Raw genomic sequence first — 11,405 nt, forward strand, 5'->3', positions numbered from 1 at the left:
AGTTATTTAGATGGTTTATCTGATCCTGATTTAACTTTGTTACTGGGTATCTGTCTAGAAATTTGTGCATTTCCTACTGATTTTCCAGTTTTGTTGAGTATAGGCTTTTGTAGTAGGATCTGTTGATTTCTTGAATTTCCCCAATTTCTGTTGTTATGTCTCCCCTTTAATTTCTGATTTTGTTAATTTGGATACTCTCTCTGTGCCTCTATAAGAGTGGTCCCCCACACAACCCTCCACCCCCCCCATCTCTGCCCTAGCATTCCCCTACACTGGGGCATTCGGCCTTCACTGGACCAAAGGCCTCTCCTTCTGTTGATGCCTGATAAGGCCATCCTGTGCTACATTCGCAGCTGGAGCCATGGTCTCTCCATAGGTACACTTCGTTGGTGGTTTAATTTCTGTGAGCTCTAGGGTGTCTGGTTGGATGATATTATTGTCCTTCCTATGGGGTTGCAAACCCCTTCAACTTTTTCAGTCCTTTTTGAAACTCCTCCATTGGGAACCCCATTCTAAATCCAATGGTTGGTTGAGTGCATCTGCCTCTGTATTTGGCAGGCTCTGGCAGAGTCTCTCAGGAGACAGCTATATCAGGCTTCTGTAAGCATGAACTCCTTCGCATCCATAGTACTGTCTGGGTTTGGTGACTGTATATGGGCTGGATCCCCTAGTGGGGTGGTCTCTGGATGACCTTTCCTTCATTTTCTGCTCCACACTTTGTTCTGGTATTTCTTTCTGTGGATATTTAGTTACCATCTAAGAAGGACTGAAGCATCTTGAGTAATCCAAGCTTTTGGGCTAATATGCACTTGTCAGCGACTGCATACCATGTGTGTTCTTTTGTGATTGGGTTACCTCATTCAGGATATTTTCTAGCTCCATTCATTTGCATAAAAATTTTATAAAGTCATTGTTTTTAATAGCTGAGTAGTACTCCATTGTGTAAATGTACCACATTTTCTGTATCCATTCCCCTGTTGAAGACCATCTGGGTTCTTTCCAGATTCTGACTGTTATAAACAAGGAGACCTATATTCTGCTGCTTGTGCTGCCACCACGTCTCTAATGATCCCTGAGAAGTTCCAGCACATCTTTTGATAGCCTTTGCTATTACTGCCATTAAGGGTGTAGGCAGAGATATGCTCACCTGGTGTTGAGGAAAGCAGACATTGAGCTCACCAAAAGGGCTGGAGAACTCACGGAGGATGAGGTGGAGCGTGTGATCACCATCATGCAGAACCCATGACAGTACAAGATCCCAGACTGGTTCCTGAACAGACAGAATGATGTGGAGGATGGAAATACAGCCAGGTTCTGGCTAACAGTCTAGAAAACTAGCTGTGTGAAAACCTGAAGCACCTAAAGAAAGTTTGAGCCTGTAAGGGGCTGCGCCACTTCTGGGGCCAAGACCACTGGCCACAGGGGCCATATTGTGGGTGTATCCAAGAAGAAATGAGTCTCTGAGTCTTTGCTATTAAATAGTTTATATACCCTCAAAGAAATACTACTTGAGAACCCAGCTATACCACTCCTGGGCATATACCCAAAAGATGCTCCAACAAATAACAGACAATATAGCAGCCTTGTTTGTAATAGCCATGTGTATGCTTTAATTGGTGGTTTAGTCCCTGAGAGCTCTAGGGTGTCTGCTTGGTTGATATCATTCTTTCTATGGGGTTATATTGAACATTTTAAAAGCTGATAAAAACAATGTGTTTTCTGCAGTATCAAGTATTCATCCATGATTAATTCTTATGAGAAAATAAATATCACATTCTTTTCATTAGTATATAAATATTTCTTCTTATAAAATAGAAAGATTATATCTGTGCCAAAGAATTGATTGGAAAGTAAACTTTGGAGTTGAAGAGACAGACCATGGTTTAGCAGCACTGGCTGACCTTGCACACTACTCAGGTTCATTTCACAGTGTCCACATGGCAGCTTACAACCTTCTTTAACACCAGGTTTAAGGGATCTGCAACCCTATTTTTGCTTTTGAGGTTACCAGTCATGCATTTGGTGCACTTATATGTAAATGATATGCACTTTTTTTAAGGCATACACTTTGCAGTCCAGGTCCATTATTCCTTTTTGCACATTAGGCCATGAATTCATGGGGTCCGGGCTCCAGAAACTCAGGCTGCTTTCCCTTAGTCCTCTCAAAGTGAGCTTTTCTGGGGGCACAGGCTGGCACTTCAGCTGAGACCAGGTGACCTTCTCGTTGGCTTCCTTTTTCTTCGGATCCTTCTCCTTCACCTGCTTCAGGAAGCTGTCTCTGCTCTTTGAGTGCTTGATGTGCTCCATCTGCACATTGATCCTCTTGGCCAGAATTTTGTCCTTAACTTGTTGGTTTACAATGGTGCCCACAGCATGCTGGGTGACATTGTAGACTCTTCCAGTTTGCCGTGGTAACACTTTCAGGGCATTCCTTTTTGAACATCACCCATTCGCTAGATGTCTACAATATCACCCTTCTTGTAGATTCCCATGTATGTAGCCAAATGAACAACTCCATGTTTTCTAAATGGCCTAGAGAACTTATTGCAAGTGCCTCTTCTTTTTCCTTTTGTGTTCTTCATTTTGGTGAGTTAACTGGAAGATGACTGCAATGGCCCATAAGCACATATCTTTATTGCAAAAAAGAAAATATGGCTTATTTAGTAAATGTCTCACATTGCTACTTTGTATATTCAGGCGGTGGGATCACAAAGGAATTGCTGACAATCAGGAGTCAGGGGTGGAAAAAGCAGAAGAACCTTATTTGAAAGGACTTGACCAGTCTCTTTCTGATCAGGGTCTAGCTGGTCAGAGGGTAACCCTTGCTACGAAGGCTTTTACAAGATCATAATTTTGAACACAACAACATTCAGAGGAAGTCTTTCGTCTCAGAGACTGTAAGAAAATGTGTTGGTTTTCACATTTTTTGTTAATCTTTTCTTGGACTAACTTGCCATTTGGCAAATTCTTGGGTCTTTGAGAAATAAAAGTAAGAGTGAATTTAGTAATCATCTCTCTCCAGCATTATTAAAGAAAAAAGAAGTTAGGCTTTTGTGTATTCTTAACCCTTTATGTTCTGGAAAAGCTATTAATAGCAGGTGAGGAGGAGCCAGAATGTCCTGCTTACTCCCACAGCATACTAGCAAGATCAACCTCCTACTTTCCTGATGATTGGAGGTCTCTGCTTATGTGAGGTGATGAGTGACCTAGTGACATACGTAATTCCAGTAATCTTTTCGGTGAGCACTAGCTCAGTGCCACTGTGACAGAAATACTGATCCTAATGCTTTTTTAGTGAGGAAAAAGAGGTATCTTGTCTCTTTTTGTTGTAAAGAAATGCTCCACACGTCAAGTTCTTTTAGCAGTCTATCCCAGAGTGGAGCTTGCTTACTGTCTTTCTTTTATTTTGGATTTTTATTGGTTATTTTGTTTATTTAAATTTCAAATATTGTCCTTTTTCCAAGTTTCCCCTTCACAAACACCCCAACCTGTGCCCCTCCCCTACATCTCTGCTTCCCATTCACCTATGTACTCCTCCATCACTGTATTAGCTTTCCCATATGCTGTGGCATCCAGTCTTCACAGGACCAAGGCATCCCCTCCCACTGATGCCAGATAAGGCCATTTCCTACATGTGCAGCTGGATCCACAGGTCTCTTCATTTGTGCTCATTGGTTGTTTGTTTACTGCTTGGGAGCTCCAGGGAATCCATTAGTTGATATTTTTATTCTTCTAGGGGGTTTCAGTTCCCTTCAGCTTTTTCAGTGGTGCCTTAACTCTTCAGGGGTCCCTGTGCTTAGTCCGATGGGAAACTAGAAGATGGTTCTTTGAGAAAATCAAAAAGATAGGTAAAGCATTAGCCAAACTATCTCTTAGAGATCGAAGACTATTTCACTGCAGGGGCCAGGATCATCACTGGGGACGTCACTGGGGAATCTGTGGAAGATATTATTCTATAGACCCTCTAATCTAGTATTTTCTGTGGGTACCCAAAGCAATGCCATTCAAGTGTGTCTTTATCTATTCTATAAATCTTTACCCACAGCTCATATTTTTTTCCAAATGTAGGTTTGGGTGATATTGTTTGAACTGGGAAAATGTGTCTAAAAATGAAGAAGATATCAAACAAAATAATGACAAACGCCTTTAGATAGCATTAAGAGGATTGAGACTAGCGTGTGCATTCAGTACTATGTGTGTACCCAGGTAGTCACTACATGAGCATCTTTACTGTGCCCACCTTCTCATAACTGCTAGAAGTTCATGTTATTCCCACACTGTGATTTCCCTTTCTCTTCCCACAACATCTGAGAGGTGACTGCCCAGTAGACATTAACTGCCCTGTGGTCACCATGTTATGAGAAGTTAATTTTAACCTCTGAGTTATACTTACACTAGCAATCTCTCACAACTCCTCTTGAAGTACTTACTCCAGCTGCTGAATAGTGTGAGAAGTAAAGATTATAGAAGTCTCAGACAAAGAGAGAACAGTAGAGACATCTTTTTATCCAGTGTTTTCAACTTCTTGAATTAATGTAAGAAAATTCTGGAAGAAGACGGATGATGAATTTGGAGGAACTTTGGCTACAGATCAAAGAACCTGTTCAAGGAGTCAGTAGTTCAGTGCTCCTTAAGGGAGGGCAGATACTATAGGTTAGGAGGTGCAGGCTTTATATTAAGCCTCACAATTGTGCCAGAAAGAATGAATCATGGGTTATATTCTTCATAATGTGACTTTGCAATGAATACTTCATTGGTTGATATGTCATGGTGCAGATTTGTCAGTAGGAAGAATTTTTTTTAATAACAACTCACCATGCTGAGTACTGATTCCACACTTATATTGAATGCTACTTAGCTGTTATAGTTATCTTTGACCATATTTCTTGGTTTATTGTTTTATATTTTCCTTTTCTACATTTTATTTCCTGGTTAGATAAAATGTTAGAACAAGTCAGATATTAAATTTTCTGTTGGGTACATTTTTTCTTTTATTGTCTGAGAATATTGCATTTTTTTTGTTTGGTTGCAAGATTCAGTAGATCTGGTTACTATACCTGGACTAAAGGAAGTTTCTCTCTTCATCACTAGAAACATCAGTATACAGGTCACTGGGTTTTAAAGATCTGTGTTTGGAGATGCTATTAGATTATGTCTGGAAATATTGACTAATGCTGCTGAATCACCTGCTGAGGAGGAAAAGCATTATCACTTTGGGAATGCCACAGTTCTTAACTGTTGCTCCTAGGTCCTAGGTGTTCCGGGGCCATCTGTCAGAATCATTCTCATGGACCTCACTAATCACCCTTATCATAGCACTTTGGGGATTATCATACTTGCTTCACAGAATATAAGGCAGTCAAAGGAATAGAGATAAGGTAGTACTTTAAACTCCTTCATGTCAATAAGGAATAGAACCAATAACTGAGTTGTAGCATCACAGTTAGTAAGAATAGTTCAACAGTACACACCATTATTCTTGCAATGGTCATTGCAGTAAAACACGAGAAAACACATGAAGTGCTCTCTTCATAATAGGCAAGATTCAGTGTTTCTTTGGCAGACTTCATGATAAATGAGGGTGGTCTATTCTTAATCAAAAAGTGAAGTCTTCAGAATAATTTATTGTAATATCAGTGAGGAACTGCTATGTCTTTAAAGGTATGATTGATTAACTATCACCTAGAGAATAAGTCAATGAGAATTTGAAGTTTCATAATGCTTTTAGTAACGATGATGATCTAATTGCTTTTAGTAATAAGTGTATTAAGTTGTCACTGTAGCTAAAACATGGCCATTTTCCTCATTCATCACTAACTTCATCTCTTTTAACTACTTTATATCCTTTACATATTCTTCATGTACCTGATAAAAATGTATAGAGAATATATGATATGCATATTTTGGGGTTAAAAATAGAAATCTCAGTGACCCAGCAGCCTGATAAGAATGTGGAATATTGGGCTAAAGAGATGGCTCAGTGGTTAAGAGCACTGACTTATCTTCTAGAGGCCCTGAGTTCAAATCTCAGCAACCACATGATTTCTTACAACCATTTGTAATGAGATCTAATGTCCTCTTCTGGTATATCTGAGGACAGCTACAGTGTACTTATATATAATAAATAAATAAATCTAAAAATCAGGAGGAATATTGTGTGGAGATTTTCAGCCACATAGGTACTCTTTAGTTTTTGAGGTTATTTGAGGAGTATAATAGAAGTAAAGTATATCTCAGGTCTAGGACCTCTCTGGCCACAGGTAGTTAGCGAGATCTAGAATATGAAGCAGAAATTTCCTTATACTGATGGGTTCTTAAGTCCACTTAAACATAAGTTGATTTTTACATTGATAAAAGTGTTTTAGAAATGCCAGGAAGATAGTCTCTCAATTTAATGGAAGTAGTTTTGTGATAATAATCAATGGTCAATCATGACAGTAGAAATAATAACCCTTTGAATTTATAAGGATGATAGTGTACATATTAAAACAACATTCAGGTAAATATTAAAATTGAAGTAATAGATTTGATGGTGATTTGCTTATAAAATGTTACTTTGTCCTATTATACCCTATAACTATTAGTTCCCCTGCCCTAACCCAAAGCTCCTTGTTCTGTATTTTTCGTTTGTTTTATCTGATCAACAACTCAAATGAACTGCTTTCTTTCTTTCTTTCTTTTTTTTTTTTTTTTTTGAGGGGAAAAAAACATTCAGTTTATTTTCAGACATACAGTATCAGCAAGTAAAACTATGGCGTAGTCCACACATTCATTCTCGGGGTGTGAGAAAGCCACGGCTGGTGTGTTCACAGTGTAAACAAGTAAGCAGACGAACCAGTGAGCACTTTATCACGGGGTTCACTTACAATCCCAAAAGGAAAGGCACGACTTGGCAAAATCCAAAAAAACAAACAAACAAAAAATAGCAACAAAAGTTTTGGATCCTAAAATCAATTGCAACAACTCAGGAGACGCTGCGGGCGTCTCCATCTTTTTTGGCAACAGCATTTAAACACGGCAGGAAGAATGTTCTTCCCGGAAACTGGAGATGTCAGTCTCTCCTTCCTCATCAAACCATCGGGAACACTCTTACAACAGCTGTTCAGAATTATCACACGAACAAAAATATAATTATAAACAAAAGTTCCAAAGAACCAACCACGAAGACTTTTTGAACTCGGGGGGAGGGGGGGGAGAAGGTCCTTCTCACCGGTACAACTCTTAGGTTTAAGACCTGGCAATACTTGGGTGGTCACAAAAATAGCAAAATAGAGACTTTTTAGCTACAAAAATAGATAATTGAGGTAGATAAATTAAAGCCCTCACATCTAACACTTGATGGCCTCAACTCTATAGCCTTCGTGACGGTAGGGGTCAGGCGGTGAGTGTGAACATCTTAATAATCGAAATAAACAGAAAGGATATCATGTGGAAGAGAGAGGAGACCATCCTGGCGCTGCTGGGAGTTTCCCCCGAAGAAGAAACACAGTCCCCCAATGCAGCAGACACTAAAGACAACCACATAGTATCTCCTGAGGTGCTCCACTCTGATGCCTGTCCACCCGGGAGTCTGGGAAGGTGGTTAGTGGGAGATGAGGAGGGTGTAGGTGGCACTCAGGACTCTTAAATAAGCAGGATAATTGTGTGCTCCCCAGGGACTACCAGGGACCAGGGTATGCGTGTACGCGGACGGTTCCCTATCCAAGGTTGGGTTAATTGAACCACCTTAGTTTTCTGGCATTCTTCTCTCTTAAAGTACATTTAAAAAATAAAAACAAAAATAAGCAGAAGATGAAGACAGGGTCGGGAGGCATAAAACCAGATTCCTACATTTTCCCGCATTAGTCACCATGGAAGGACACAGTGCCCTCACCCCAGGACCGGGTTAGCACTTGTCACTTCCACTGTGGTCCAACTGAGTCCCAACTGTTTCACTTCTAAACAGGGGACAGTCTTTGGAAACAGCCATGAGGTCACACAAAGTTTCTAGTATGTCCCAAATTAACAAAACTATTTTTTCAAAAAACCCGCTTCTTTCCAAAATGTTTATATTAAAAAAGTCTGATTTTCTTTTTTTTTTCTTTTTTTTTCTTTTTTTTTTTTTGGTATTTTTTTGGTTTGTTTTTGTTGTTTTTCTGGGATTTTTTTTTTTTTTTTTTTGGTTTTGTTATTTTCACTTTTTCTCCGTTCATTTTCACTTTTTTTGGAAAGCAGCCCAATTACAGAGATTGTAGGATTTTCCAAGGGTATGTCAACCATATGGTCACAAGCCATATCACTTGCTTATCAGGAAGAAGGGGGGCTCAGGAAGGAGATGGGTTATCGAAACTAAACAATGAAGCAGATCCTAGAATCTCACTAGGGCGGCCTCTTCCTCCTTAGCTGACCACAATCTTATTTTCTTTCGGAAAGTGAGGGAACTGGTGTTTGGTCACCCCTTCGGGGACAGCAGGCTTCTTCATGTTCCCACTCATGGTCCAACTCACGCTGGTCTGGGAGCCATCAAGCCTGGAAAGCGTGGCATTGCTCACCACAGAGCTGGCCCCCAGTGACACAGGCAGGGTGAGAAATGAACTGTTTTCTTATATGGCACTGAGGATTATGTTAGTCTGTGACTACTGTGAGGGAGACACTGTATGTGATATAACTCCATTGAAACACACACACACACACACACACACAGTCACACACACATACATACACAGTGAGAGAGACAGAGACAGAGACAGACAGAGACAGATGGATGGATGGAGGGAGAGAGAGACAGAGACAGAGACAGACAGAGACAGATGGATGGATGGAGGGAGAGAGAGACAGAGACAGAGAGAGAGAGAGAGAGAGAGAGAGAGAGAGAGAGAGAGAGAGAGAGAGAGAGAGAGAGCATATCACCTAGCTGTAATTCCTACACATCATAACAATCATCTTCCTTGTAAGATTTGCCCAGAATTATGATGGTGACACTTTTATCATGGTGAAAATCAACTTCTCTTGAAATGTACTTAAGGATTTATTAGTAAGGAAATTCTTACTTGGTATTGTAAATCTAGCTAACTACCTGTAGCCAGAGGGGTCATAGATTCTAAAGGAGAATCTCCTATAGCTACTTTCTTAGAAAAATATAATTTATAATTCTTCTCTAATTAGTTTTTCTCCTAAACATAGAAAACCATTAACTTTCACCATGTATCAAAGGAACGTCTTTTGTCATTAAAGGACTATTACAGAGAGTAACACTTGTGAAAATGTAGAGTATGAGACCATGGAGCAATTCTAACAGATGCACCTATAATGTGGTTGCTCCATCTATTCTTCTATAAAAAGTAAGAAAAAAGGAAAGAAAATGGGGGAAGGAACATGATAAGAGCCTTAAGAATAGTAATTGTGCTGCTTCGTAGTGATTTCCAACATGACATTGAAGCTACGCCATTGAAATCTCAACAATATAGTTAAGTAAATAACAGCTGTATAATGACATCACCCATTGATTTGCCAATGTAGATACAAGAATTGCCTACCATTGATCAAATTTAGAGACAGCCAATTTCTGCTAAGAGATGGAGAATCAGTTTTCTCCAGGAACAAGTTTCTTAGTAGGTTATTCAATCTGAAGTGGCTAGCCACAAGCACATGTATATCAAAGAACACTAAATGAACTAAATATAGAATATATATCTGTACATGTAAAGATTCATACATGTATGTATATATTTAAAAATAATAAAAAGAGGTTATCAAATTGAGAGGAAGTAGGGAAGACATTGGAGATATGGCAGGGAGATAGGGGTCAAAAGGATGTAAACATAGTACTTACAAGTAAAATTGTAAAAGTACAAAAGGTAAATAAAGACCCAAACATTTTATTGCTTCATAAATTGTTAGGATTTGATATTTTCAATCACTACATGTAAAGGTAAATTATTTTATAATATGCCTCACTTCTAGAAACTAATTTATCACATCATTTTTCTGAATACCACTAAACACAGTTTAGGATATTCATTAGACTATTGTTTGAGCATAGTAACACATTTTTATCATAAATGCAAAAGAACTTGTTAAATGATTTAAGATTCATTAATTAATAGAATGGTGTTCATGACTTTCCTTGAACACTGATTGTGAAACAGGAATATTGGCATCATTTTCTGTCTCTTTCTATAGTGGACATTTAGGCTTACTGCTGAAGAAACTTCTTTGTCCATTTCTCATGCACTGCCTCTATTGTGTTTTTCTCTGGCTCTGTTACCCACATATGTGTTTTACTATGAAATTCTGGAGGATAACCAAGAAAGAGAGATAAGAAATATTGTTATGGAAGACTACAATGGGTGGATTAAAGGGGAAGGAATAAAGGAAATGGGTAAAGGAGGGAATATGGAAGATGGCTAACAACAGTAATGGCCATTTGACTGCATATATGGAAACTGGCTTCCTAAAATATTTATGGACTAGAAGAGACAATGCCAACCACATATGTTTCACCAACAATTGAAAACTACAGTGCTAGGAATAGATTGCATTTAATTGTTTGGCCATAGGGATTCAATCACAACATAAGATACAACTTATTTCCAAGGTTATTAGCTGTTCTGCACAAACTGATGGTAAGGCTCTATTCCTAAAGACAACACACATATCTCTCTGATCAGAGGAAATGACCTGGTGTCTATCTATGTCCTTCTTCCCTACAGAGTATTGTTTATGGTATTTGAAGGTGCACTACATATTATCAGATGAGACTAATATCTATTAACTCAGTTACAAAACACGAAATCTACAAAGCTGGCCTGCCTGAATGATATGCTAGTGTAATAGTGGCACAAACATTGCTAGACTGACTAACCACTATCTCATTGAATTTAAGATCCATTCTATGAGATAGCATTCATGCCTGACACTACTCAGGTGCCCAAGAACCGGAGAGTAGATAGTCATGGGCCTAATGAAAAGCTGAATACTCTTCTTCTGCTAAAGGAACAGATCTCTAAAATAACTCCTAACAATATTCTACTATACCCATAGGTCATTGTGTTTCTCAGCCACCATAAAAAAGGGTTAATCCTGTAGGAGATGAGACTAATAAAGAGACTCAGAGCTTGACAAAGTACAGAGAATGAGAGATCTTGGAATACTCGGTCCTAAATGGGATGTCTTCATCAAGATCTCCCCGCCCCCGGGCTCAGGAAGCTATGTGGAAAAGGAAGTAGAGTGATTATGAGACCTAGAGGGGACAGATGACACAAAGGAAACTGTCTTCTAGACACTACAGGTGACACACATGTGAACTCACAGATACAGGGACAACAGTCACAGGATCTGAACAAGTTTCAGATAGTGTTCTAGGACTGAGTGGAAGAAGTAGACAAGAGCTCAGACCTCTAATTTAGAAGCCCTTTCTAACATAT

Source organism: Micromys minutus, assembly GCF_963924665.1.
Source record: "Micromys minutus genome assembly, chromosome: 1".
Classification (NCBI taxonomy): Eukaryota; Metazoa; Chordata; class Mammalia; order Rodentia; family Muridae; genus Micromys; species Micromys minutus.